Source organism: Urtica dioica, chromosome 6 (genome assembly GCF_054948205.1).
Source record: "Urtica dioica subsp. dioica isolate 48M chromosome 6, U.dioica_male_clone48M_v1_H2, whole genome shotgun sequence".
In the NCBI taxonomy this organism is placed as follows: domain Eukaryota; kingdom Viridiplantae; phylum Streptophyta; class Magnoliopsida; order Rosales; family Urticaceae; genus Urtica; species Urtica dioica.
The window spans coordinates 15041730-15052145 of record NC_142761.1 but is presented as its reverse complement, the minus strand read 5'-3'; the positions used below and the strand labels follow the sequence as shown (position 1 = coordinate 15052145).

Below are 10416 nucleotides of genomic sequence, written 5' to 3'. Positions count from 1 at the left end.
ATGTCGAGCCCGTTGGCGGGGCCGACCGTCGGGGCCACGGGAGTCACCGGTTGGCGTTCGTTGGACGCTTGGTCCAGGACATTGGCTTGCGGCCGGCCGAGAGTTGCGGCGGGGAGCGCGTCCCTCCGAGAGTTTAGCCTTTGGCGGAGATCCTCCCCTCGGGAGTTTCTCTGCGCCGTCAAGCGCTCTCTAAGGTCCACACTCGGTGCGGGGCGAGGTGAGGTCGCCCTTGGTCGGACCGTCCTGCGGGCGCTTCGGCTGTCGGCCCCATCATCTACCAGAGTCGCTCTCTCCTCGGCGAGGGGCCGTGTCCGGCCACCTCTTGAAACCGAGGGGGCGAGTCCCCGGGAATGTGACCGTGCCTGCTGCCGCGCTAGGTGCGACGGTCCGGCCAAAGCGTCGTTGGGCCTCTCGGGCCGCGAAGGGGCGAGGCTAGGCGTTGCCTCGTTGGTCCTCGACTCCCCCACATATTGGGAGTCGGAGTAGTCTTTGGCGGACCTATCTTCAACGTCATAGCCGAGGAGGTCGGCTATGAGCGAACCGTCGACGCCGGGGCGGTCAAGGAGCTCTGCAAGCCGCCGGGCCGTGTCCTCTCGGAGCACGGCCTCGGGGTCAATCATCGGGTCTTGGGGCTGGCTCTCGCTATCGTGAGATTGCCCTTCAAGACGATGTGCGAGGCGTCGAAGACCGTACCTCGAGCTCGTCGCTCGGGTACCCGCGGAGGTGGTGGGAATGTGACTCATCTCTCGAGAGTCGTGAGAACAAAGGGAGAAAACTGGTAGAGGGAATGCGTCGTCAAGGTCGAGAGATCCCCTCCTTCTAGCGCCAAAATTTAGAAGTCGCAGACGGTTAGACCCAAGGCCGGACCAAGTGGTCTCGTCTCGACTCAAGCGTGTCGGGCTTGGTATCCCAAGCCGTCCCTTAGCTGTAGATGATCTCTATCTCGTCCAAGCACCTGAAACGTGAACAGAAAGGTGTGAACTACAAAGGGGAAACAGAGGGGTTGCCTCTGTTTACCTCTCCGACGCTCAACATTAGTAGGATTGAGGTGGTTTGTAGAGGGTTTAGTGTTTAGAGGTCGAGACTTGAGAGAAACGAGCGAGGTACGAGTTCGACAGCGTTTCAGTACCCAAATTCGGATTACCTGGGTCGAGGGAGAGACCCTCATATTTATAGGCGGCCAAGAGGTGTTTGAGGAACCCCTTGGCCGAGGGCCGGCCGTGGAGGGCCGGCCTTGGAGCGCCGGCCGTGGAGGGCCGGCCTTGGAGCGCCGGCCGTGGAGAGCCGGCCTTGGAGCGCCGGCCTTGGAGCGCCGGCCGTGGAGGGCCGGCCTTGGAGCGCCGGCCGTGGAGGGCCGGCCTTGGAGCGCCGGCCGTGGAGGGCCGGCCTTGGAGCGCCGGCCGTGGAGGGCCGGCCTTGGAGCGCCGGCCTTGGAGCGCCGGCCTTGGAGCGCCGGCCGTGGAGGGCCGGCCTTGGAGCGCCGGCCGTGGAGGGTCGGCCTTGGAGCGCCGGCCGTGGAGGGCCGGCCTTGGAGCGCCGGCCGTGGAGGGCCGGCCTTGGAGCGCCGGCCGTGGAGAGTCGGTCCTGGAGCGCCGGCCCTGGAGCGCCGGTCCTGGAGGGCCGGCCTTGGAGACCCGGCCGTGGAGAGCCGGCCACGGCGAGTGCCGGCCCCGGACGAGCGCCGGGCCCAGGACGGCCGCCAGCGTGGCCGTCGTCGATCTACCGGACCGAGACGGACCGGTAACAGTAAGTCCGAACTCTGACTTTCTCAAATGAGAATACATAAGGTGTGAAATGGCATGTCTCATTTCAGGATTAAGGTAAGCCCGATGCAATTCATACGTAGTGACTTCGAGACATAAGAGGTTAAATGGTTTGTTCTTATCTTGTCTCTAGAAGTGCACTGGTCAATTCAGTACCTTCGGAAGATACCTAGAAGAACTATAGAGTCTCCAACTCTCAATGCCTCATAACCAGACATCATAGATTCTTCTAACGATCATACTGAGGTCAATAGTCCTTTGACCCTTAGATTGCGAATGTATCGTTTTAAGCAAACTACGAAGAGTTTGTTCATGCAAATCTACATTTGTCTCTTCGTAAGTTGTTAGGTTTATTTATGGACTAAAGACTAATGTTTTAACATAAAGCTTCAAACAGAGAAGGAGGAATGAATAAACGTTTCAACTTTTTATTAATGAATAAGCAATTACAAGCAAGAGTCTTCATGAGACTTTATTACATCAAATGTACAAAATAAAGACTACAACTCTTCTTGTGGGCACCATTGACAATATAGGCTGCCTACGTACCCGTGTGTGGGATCAGGTCAGAATGTAGTTCAAGGCGTATGTAACGCAGTGTTAGGCACGGAGCCTGGAGGGTATGCTTGACAGAGGAGACGGAGCGCGGAGGAGTCCTCGGCGACGCCTCAGAACTCTGGGATCGAGTGACCCGAGAGAGAATGTGTGTTTTCTCTCTTTTGGAGACGTGGGAGACTCTAACTCAAGAGTTCCTTGTCGTGGCGGAGCTTCCGGACGCGTAGGAAATTTCAAGTCGGAAATGCAGGACGCGTAGGCAATTTCTTGTCAGAAATGGTGGACGCGTCTAGTGTGCTAGACGCGTAGGCGATTTTCAGTCAAAAACCGCAGGAGCACTCGTGGGCTCGGGAGTAGTCGTTCCATCAAGAGAGGCAGCGCTCGAGAGTCTCCGGGAGCGCTTCGGAATCATTGAGAACGAGAAATCGAGGATGATCCGCTTCAGGCCAAGGATGGCATCCAGAGAAGCAGAGAGAAGTCTCACGTTTCTTGAGAATTAATGGGATGGCTTTCCCCTCAATGAGAGGGGGTATTTATATTAGTTGGAGGGGCCTAGGAGGCTTGTATTTCGTCCATTTGGGACTGGAGAGCGCGCTCCACCAAGAAGAGGAGCGCAGCGCGCGCGGTGCGCAAAGTGCCCCGCGCGACACGCGGCGTGCGTCTGAGTGGCGCGGCACCCGGCTTGCTGCGCTCACGTGCTTTCCTTGAAGGGCGCGCACCTGACTTGTCGGCCTTTTGTGGGCCTTAGTGGTCTTCATTTTATTCGGCCCGTTGGGCCTTCGGGGCTCAGGATTTCACGCAAGTCGCGTGAAACATCAAAGTCCATACTCGAGGAATCAAGATCGACACGATGATTTTTAATCGACTCATGGACATGCGACTCAACTTGAGGAGTTATCTCGACTTGAGGAGTTATTTCAACTCGAGGAGGAAGATGGCTCGACTCGAGGAGTGAGGCTCGACTCGAGGCATATGACTCGACTTGAGGAGCAAGGCTCGACTCGAGGAGAGTGACTCAACTTGAGGAGCTGAAAGTTTGGCACGAGGACTTTCCAGTCGACTCGTGACGGAAGGCTTGCCACTTTTCAGGACCTCCGGCCTGACCATCGGCCCTTTGAACGGTGTGTCTTCTCGGCGTCTCGGGTTTTCTGAAATTGACCGACAACAGTTTCTAAAATAAATTAGATAAAATATAGGAAATTAGTTATTGTCCTATCACTACAACATTTACAACATTTACCGACGATTTTTTTCGTCGGTAATAACCCTAAAATCGTCGCTAAATGTATTTAGCGACGATAAAAATCGTCGCTAATTCGCCGTGCCTAAATATATTTAGCGACGATTTAATCGTCGGTAAATATTTAGCGACGATATTAGCGACGATAAAATCGTCCGTAAATGTTGTGACGAGAAGTTTTTTTTCATTTTGAAACAGACAATTAGCGACGAATTTGTCGTCGCTAATTACCGCGGGAAAAAATCCCGCGTCAATTAGCGACGACAAAATGTTGTGACGAGAAGTTTTTTTCGTTGTGAAACAGAGTTTTAGCGACGACTTTGTCGTCGCTAATTCACGCGGGAATTTTTCCCGCGCCAATTAGCGACGACAAAGTCGTCGCTAAAACGTTGTGTGAATAATATTTAGCGACGATTTTATCGTCGCTAATTATTATTATTATAATTTTTTTTATCGTCGTTAATTATTATTATTATAATTTTTTTTATCGTCGTTAATTATTTATTTTTTACGGTTTTTTGGGTGTGAAATTCTAAAATGAAAAATCAAATAAAAACTAAATTATATTATCCAAATCAACAACTATATAAAATCCGGTTACGTACGTTTTCGGTTATCGAGAAATATGTAAATAATAAATACACAAAACAACTAATAAACCACTAGTCGCTACGTTTGCTTTGTCGTCCCGCCACTCGTTTTCCCCCTCCTCGACGAGAAACGCTCTTCTGTTGGCGCTGAAGTTCTGCAGGCTGCGGCGTCGGAGTAGACTGACTTGGTCCGCCGGGCGTCGTCCGCTGGCTGGCGTCGGGAGTCCTCTGCTGGCCGCCCGTCGGAGTGCGGACGTCGGGCGTCGGAGTGTGGACGCCGGCCGTCGGAGTCTGCTGGCTGTGGGATGACGGAGCCTGCTGCGAACTCTGCGGAAATTGGGACATGAACGAGCTAAGGTTGAGGCCGGGCACCTGACTCTGTATTGTCTCGGCGAACGCGGCGAGGGTCGATGCCAACACCTCCTGCGAGACATATCCTGGTTGCGACGTCCCAGCCTCCGAACCGTAGACTTCGGCGACTTCAGCCGCCATCCGTGCTCCCTGTGGCACCAAACGTCCGACGCCGGTCAAGTGATCAGTCCGCGAACCCATAATATCGCCGATCGCCTGCTGCTCTAGAACGGAAATATCAACGTCCGCTCCTTGGTGCTCAGCCTCCGCTCGCAACGTGTTGAACCTAGCGACCAGTCGATCCTGATATAATTAACTAGTTAGTATATATTAATCGAAAAATAAGAAAAATAAATGTAAACTTACATAACGTGCGGAGGCTTCAGGAGTCAGCCATTCAGACTTGTCGGACTGATGTTGGCGCTTGTAGTTCGCAAACAAGCTCTCGAATGCGCCTGTCTCGACGCTCTTCTGCATGTAAACAAAACTTCAAGTGTTAGATAATTTTAACGATTTGATGTATCATATAAACATAAAACTTACGTTTTTCATGCGGTGGGTCGAGAACCCAATCGTCCCCTGTCGAGTCTTCGTCTTCTTCTTCGCGCGATTCGCCTTATTCTTCGCTTGTATAGCCTGTTGTAATATAAGTAAACGTACACGTAAATAACAAATCGTTTAATAAACATTCGAGTAACGTAAATGATTCGATATTACCTTAAATTCATCGCTCGTATATCGTTGTATCAGCGTCTCCCATTCGGTGTCGAGCTTAACGGTCTTTGGTTTCAGCGACCGCACCACCTGTACGCTGCTCTTGCAGTCGATGTCGAACCACGACCGCAATGTATGCCTCCAATCACGAAGACGAGTCTTCGCGTCTCGAATGATTGCCGCCTCGACAATCGCCTTCTTCTTCCCGGTTGCATCACCATCGACTCGAATGTCGTACTTGTCTCGAATCGCTGCTCGGATCTCGGCCTCCTTCGCCGGCCCCACGTTCGCATTCGTCCACCTTGGGACCGTAGGCGAGATCTTGTCTCGGACGACCAACCCGAGCGTGTTCGCAAACGTCGCGAGATCCGGATCCATCTCGCGCTCTGGCTGCAAGAACGACTGAAAGTCCTCGTTATAAATAACGACTTCCTTCACCCCGGGGCGCCGTGCACGCTCAGATCGAAGCCCGACCGTCGGCCCACGCACGGCCGGTTCGATATCCTCGTCTTCTTCTTCGACGCCATCACGTACGGGCGCCGACTGGCAATAATTCGGGAGACAGGCTAAGAAGTTATCCCCGCCTCCGCTGCCTCCAGCTCCTGTAGCCGCATCCATCTAAAATTCAAAAAAAAAATTATTTAGTTATGCATTCTTAATGATTTAAATCAGTTAATTTAGTAAGTAAATGAAAAACGTTATATACTATCAATCATCGTCGTCTGACAAATCATCTTCTTCCATCAAATCTTCGTCCTCAGTTTCTTCATCATCGATAAACTCTTCTTCTTCAATATTTTCCAACAAGTTCACTGCGTCGTTGCTCACGGGCTCTGGTATCGCAGACTGATGACGCGTTGACAGTGAATCTAAATCTAACGGTTCTACTGACAACTGAACTGAAGACGAAGATTGACCAAGAATGAGGTCAATATCAGGAAGATCCCACACATTTCGATGATTACACTCTTCGACGATTCGCTAATCAGGACCATTCAAGTTATCTTCCAAGTAGAAAACTTGTTTCGCTTGAGTTGCCAAAATAAATGGCTCGTCTTTGTACCATTCTTTTGCCACATACACGCTTGTCAAGTTATTGTTGTTGCGTGTCCTTTTCCTCGGATCTTGATCACCGAACCAACAACATTGAAATAAGACGACGCGACAATTGTTCTGATACGTCAAGACAATAACGTTTTCTACTTGACCGTAGAAGTCGTGACCTCCTTCACTTGGTACACATACCCCGCTATTCTGAGTCGTTCTTCTGCTATCACGTTGACAGGAGATAAATTTAACCCCGTTCACTACACAACACGGATACGTCTGTGGTGCGAAATGTGGTCCCAATGCCAATGCATATAATTCGGAGGTAACGGATAATCCGTCTTGGCTCATGCGAAATACCTACATACAACCATTAACGAGTCGGTTATTAATTATCTCATATTCTTTGAGTTTGGTAGTGAAATACCTTTTCCCAAAACCACTTTGGGAACTCAAGTCGATGCACTTCTTCAACATCTGGCCGACCTTCTAATTCCATGAGATCTATGTGTTCACTGAAATAAAATTCATGTTCATTTAATACATCACTTCGTATAAATATAATTCAAGTTCATTTATTTCACTCATTTACCTCATGAAATCGTCAATTTCGGGACAATTTCGTAAAATGTACCACTCAGCGAGCAATCGTATATTCTCATCTAAGCGTATCGTGGTCATCTTCCCGTAAGGCCGACAACTTGATGACTGAAACACCGATAACTCCCGTTCGACACCTTCGAAGTTAGACGCGACGTCTGTTCGTTGGGGCATGTTGAAACGATTCTCAACGCCTTCTAGATACCTTGAGCAGAATGTCAATGCTTCATCTACAACATAGGCTTCGGCAATTGAACCCTCTGGTCTAGCTCGATTACGCACAAAGTGCTTGAGCGTTCCAAGGTATCTCTCAAATGGGTACATCCACCGCATATGAACTAGACCTCCGTTAATTGCCTCCTCCGGTAGATGCATTACCAAATGAACCATGATTGTGAAGAAATCAGGCGGGAAAATTTGTTCCAACTTACACAATATAAGCTTCACATCCTCTTGCGCCTTCTCAATGTCTGAAATTACCAGCGTTCTAGAGCAAATAAGTCTGAAGAAGTTGCAGAGCTCTATTATGGCATCTCGAATTGTTCGATCCAGAAAAGGACGAATAGCAGGAGCCAATAGGCGCTGCATAATCACGTGACAATCGTGAGACTTCAAACCCGTCAACCTCCCATCCGCGGTAACATTCTTCTTCAAATTCCCCGCAAAACCATCGGGAAATCTGACAGATCTCAAGAACTCAGTAAACCGCTTCCGTTCTGAAGGTGTCAGAGTGTATGACGAAGGCGGTTTCATCCATCTATCTCCTTCTTGGTACAAATGAAGCTCGTGCCTCATGTTCCAGTCCGCCAAAGTCAACCGCGCCTTATCTGTGTCTTTCGTCTTCCCCTCGATGTTCAGCAAGGTACCCAGAAGATTGTCGCATACATTCTTTTCTATATGCATTACATCGAGGTTATGCTTCAGCGTAAGACTTGACCAATACGGCAACTCGAAGAAAATACTTTTCTTTGTCCAATTCAGCTCACTCGCATCGCGCTTTCGTTTCTTCCCGCCGAAGTCAGGGTGCTTCCCCGGGGTTGCATCTCCCACTAATCGCAATTGTCGAAGTATATCGCTCGCTGATTTTCTCACTGGTGGTGGTCGTTTCTCATTTCGTACCTTGTACAGTTTGCTCTTCCTCATCGGGTGTAACAATGGCAAGAATCGACGATGATCGCAGTAAACAATCTTGTTTCGAGCCTTGAAAGATGGTGTGTCGTTGTTACACGTCGGACAAGCAAGGTACCCTTGACCACTCCATCCCGACAAACTGCTTCTCGCTGGAAAATCATTCACCGTCCATAGAAGTACGGAAAACAACCTGAATAGCTCACCGGTCGAACCATCTCTCAACACAACACCGGTTTCCCACAATTCCTTCAGCTCATCAATCAGCGGTTGTAAGAAAACATCCATGTCTTTACCCGGCGCACTACGACCTGGTATAAGCAATGTTAACATCAAGTACGATGTTTTCATGCACAACCACGGCGGTAAATTGTACGCAGTCAAGACTACCGGCCACATACTGTACGATAAACTCATGTCACCAAATGGGTTGAAACCATCGGCGGCAAGTCCAAGCCGGACGTTCCTCGGTTCTGCCGCAAACATGGGATATTTTCGGTCGATCTCCTTCCACGTTGCTCCGTCAGCAGGATGTCGCAGTACACCATCCTCTTTAATGCGTTCATTCTCGTGCCACTGCATCTCTAGAGCTGTGTGCCGACTCGCGTACAGTCGCTTAAGTCGATCTTTCAGTGGAAAGTAGCGCAACACTTTATGCGCTACTTTTTTTCCACCGTCTTTCATCAGCCACCGGCTCTCATTACAAACTGGACACCCGTCTAGATTGGCGTTGTCCTTCCAAAACAACGCGCAATCGTGTTTGCAAACGTGAATCGACTCGTAACCCATACCAAATCGACGCAATTTCGCCTTTGCTTCATAATGTGACTCTGGAATCGTGTTGTCGATCGGATGAGATTTTTTCAGTACTTTCAGAAGCTGATCAAACGACTTATTCGTCCACTTGTTCATCACTTTCAAATGCATCAACGTGACAACAAATGAGAGTGACGAATACTCCGTACAACCCGGCCATAATTCTGTGTTTAGGTCGCTGAAAAGGTCATCGAACTGTCCACTCTGGTATTCTGCATTCGGGTCAATACTGTCATCGTCACCGTCTACGTCGTTGTGATCTAAGATATCGTGTACAGCATCAAACATCCCTCCTCCTCTGTACTCCGTCTGATACTGCATTACGTCATCTTCTTCCTCCCCGTGAAAGTTCCACCTCGTGTAATTCCTCTTAAATCCTCTGATAAAGAGATGATTCTCTATATCAGGAATTTTTTGCATCAACACGTTGTTACACCTCTTGCATGGACACTTAACTCGTCCTTCGACATTTACGTGTTGTCGGGCCATTGCCATGAACTCTGTCATGCCAGCCGCAAACTCAACGCTTAAACGTTGGTCCTCGATTATCCAATTCCTATTTGGATAACTCATTTTACCTATAGATTGAACATTTCAAAATTTAGTAGTTTTCGGATTTTATTTTATAATTTCACGATCGATCCTACCGAAATTTCGACAGAACCTCCCCTATAAACTTAACAACCCGGCATCAAGCCTTTAACTTTAAAACCTGCATAGAAACATCCTAAAACTAACAATAAATCCAACCTCAGTGGTTCGATTATTAAAATTCATAATCCATCACATTTTTAATCATTTCTAACAACAATTAAATACAATTCCATTTAATTTACATAAACTAACTAATTGTTTTTACATAATTTTACCAAATATAAAATTTATAACAAATATATAATTCATTTATAATTTATAAAATTTATAACAAATATTTATAATTCATTTATAATTTATAAAATTTATATTTGGTATAACAAATATATAATTCTAAAAATATAAATTATAACAAATTTATAAACTAAAAATATATAATTTATTTATAACTAATTTATACTTATATAACTAAATATATTATATTAGTTATATATAACAAACATTTATAACTAAAATTATATAATTCATTTATAACTAATTTATAACAAATATATAACTAAAGTTTATAATCCTATAACTAATTAAAATAAATTTATAACTAAAGTTTATAGTCCTATATAACTAATATATACATAAATTTATAACTAATATATATTAATCCTATAACTAACTAATATATATATATATAGTTTTTAAAAAAAATAACTTACCGATCGGACAAAAAGAAGAAGAGCGCGCGCGGCCAGAGAAGGGGAGCGGCGTCGGCGTCGGTGGTGGAGTGGCGTCGGCGTCGGCGTCGGCGGCGGAGCGGCGGAGGAGCGGCGGAGGATGAGCTGTAATGGGAGAGAGAGAGACTTTAGGAGAGAGATGTGAGGAGAGAGAGAGAAGTAGTGAGGAGAGAGACTTACCGTCGAGGCACACGGCGGAGGAGCGTCGGCGGCACACGGCGGACGAGGCACACAGCGGAGGAGGGAGAAAGTAGAGAGAGAAATGGAAGTTAGGGTTTCTGAGCGAATGG

General features: G+C 47.8%; 1 long non-coding RNA gene across 1 annotated transcript; it reads right to left on the bottom strand.

Moving 5' to 3' along the window:
- Positions 1–4728: 4728 nt before the first annotated feature.
- Positions 4729–5137, bottom strand: LOC149393432 (uncharacterized). The gene is made up of 3 exons (XR_016299697.1): positions 5043–5137; positions 4866–4970; positions 4729–4802 (listed from the first exon to the last, which is right to left on the bottom strand). It is a non-coding gene; the product is annotated as an uncharacterized LOC149393432 (long non-coding RNA).
- Positions 5138–10416: the final 5279 nt, after the last annotated feature.